The sequence below is a fragment of the Dipteris shenzhenensis genome, unplaced genomic scaffold, assembly GCF_047967505.1.
Source record: "Dipteris shenzhenensis isolate YYH24624 ecotype China unplaced genomic scaffold, Dip_SZ_1.0 scaf0523, whole genome shotgun sequence".
Lineage (NCBI taxonomy): Eukaryota > Viridiplantae > Streptophyta > Polypodiopsida > Gleicheniales > Dipteridaceae > Dipteris > Dipteris shenzhenensis.
Window position 1 is genome coordinate 1 of NW_028239829.1, and position 2,500 is coordinate 2,500.

Consider the following 2,500-nt stretch of genomic DNA (forward strand, 5'->3'; position numbering starts at 1 on the left):
CCGGAACTAACGGAAATGGGCAAAAGCCTTATTAGCTTCTGCCACCTTGTGAGTCTCCTCCTTCTTCCGTACAGCACTACCAGAATTTCTGGCAGCATCCATTAATTCATCACTTGATCTTAAAGCCATACTTCGACCTGAACGTTTTCGACACGCGATCAATAACCATCGGATAGCCAAAGCTCTTCCTTCTGCAGGTACTACTTCAACGGGGACTCGATAAGTCGATCCACCTACACGTTTGGATTCTGTTACTATATCGGGAGTTACCCTACGTATTGCTTGTCGCGGGACAGACAGTGGATTCTTATTCGTCTTTTCCTTAATCCGCTTCATAGCCTGATAGAGAATCTGATAAGCCAATGATTTCTTGCCATCTTTAAGAATACGATCAACCAACATGTTTACTAATCGATTACGATAAATCGGATCCGATTCTATATTTTTCTTTTTGTTCGCTACATTGCTCCGGTGTAACATGAGTTTACAGATATGTCGGATTCCGATTCTATCTCGACTGTATCTTAGAATCTTATTTGGGCTTTTTCACTCCATATTGTAGGGTGGATCCGCCGGTTAGTCGAGGATCTCCCCCCAAACTGCACGTGCGACTTTCATCGAATGCAGCTTTCCATATGATTGAATAGAAAGTCTTGAAGTAAGTTCGGGTTACTTCAATGAATCATATTTACTCATTAGGCATTGAGTATCCGTTTCCTCTTCATCATCCCACGAATAGGAGAAGGGAAATCCCGTATTTCATTTATCTCACCAAGAATGTCCGTGGGTTTATTGATCCAATTACCAAATGTTCACAAAACCTCCACTGAATCTCCATAATCGTAGTCCGAACTCGTTCTGAGAGAGAGAAGACATTCGAAGATTTTCCAAATAAATGGGAGTCCGGGTAAGACTCAACTTACTGGAATGCAATACCCTGGACACCGAGTTGTTTCACACGAATAAGATAATAATCAATCTCCGTAATAGCAGGCTTCGGTCCCCTGGCAACATTCCCACTATCGGGTCGGCTATGCATTTGACATATCAGAACAACCGATACGGAATCATTGCGATGATACAAGTTACGACAATGTTCTGCAACGCACTGGAACGCCCCTTCTTACGATCTTTACTCCTACAGCATCTAAAGTTCCTCTAACGATATGATATCTTACACCAGGTAGGTCCTTCACCCTCCCGCCTCTCACAAGGACCACGGAATGTTCTTGCAAATTATGGCCAATACCTGGTATGTAAGCCGTTATCTCGAACTTGGAGGTTAATCGAACTCTGGCGACTTTCCGTAGGGCAGAGTTAGGTTTTTTTGGTGTAGTTGTGGAATAGTTGACAGATGAGTCAGTTTCAGTGTCACTCTACAGAACCGTACGTGAGATTCTCACCTCATACGGCTCCTCGTCATTCAATTAATACTAAGAATAGAAGTACGAAATACCTTTCGGTTGTTACCCGATACAAGAGGATTCACAAAATAATTTTGATATTCCATTCTTTCATTTTCAACTCCCTCCTGTGTGTTTGCCTCTACCTCCTCCCTATCCCCCAAATCGATTCGCTAGTCTACTTACTTCAGTGTCATTAATATTCTTAAGAAGTAGTAAGGAGAAGGAGATTCTGTTCCTACTTCAACTTCCCCAGAAGTAAATAGGTATTCACCGTAGTATCTATTTCCTGCTTCGATACTACCGATATAGACTTGGGAGAATTATTCTCTGATGTGGAAGAAATAGAATCTACAAGTGATCTGTGAAAAATCCTTCTACTCTCTAGAACCACCCGAATTGCTAGTGCTAATGATATTCGTTCCAATATGATAGAGTGAATTAATAGATAAAGGTGGAAGAGGGAGATATGGAATGGAAAGATGGAGAATATATTGATTTGATGGGTAGATTCGCTAATGAGTCTCATGTCTGTTTCCATTTCAGTAATATTAAACAGATCGAATATACGGGGGATTGACGGGTTGATGTAAGCTTATCCATGTTATTAATCACTATTCAAGAAGGAATCCATTCTGAAATGGAAAAAAGCTTTGATATGATTTGGCTTTCGTTCTTTCGTCTGCTGTAACGAGGCTGTCTGAGGAGGATTCAGTAACCCATAGGGATATCTACCTCTACCATATAGGATCCAATGACTGCTTGAGGCCCGCCAATGGCGGTGTGGATGAAACAGCAGTGGTAGAAAAAACCGGGGATATAGACGGAAGAGGAAGAATTTTATTATCTCGGTTATCCTATTCCGTAACGAGCCATTGACGTAAGTCCTACATCTTCTTTCCTCCCTCTCCCGTGGACCAGATCAGAGGTTCGGGTTCCGTGGGAAGAAGATTGTACCACGAGAGCTCAAGGGGGTCAAGTTGTTGTTACTATCAATGCATGATACAGATCCTGCTGGTCTGATTGTACCCTAACGTCAATCCAGAGAAGTGGCGGGGACGAATCTTTCATCTGTACTATGGAGTATAGTAATCCAA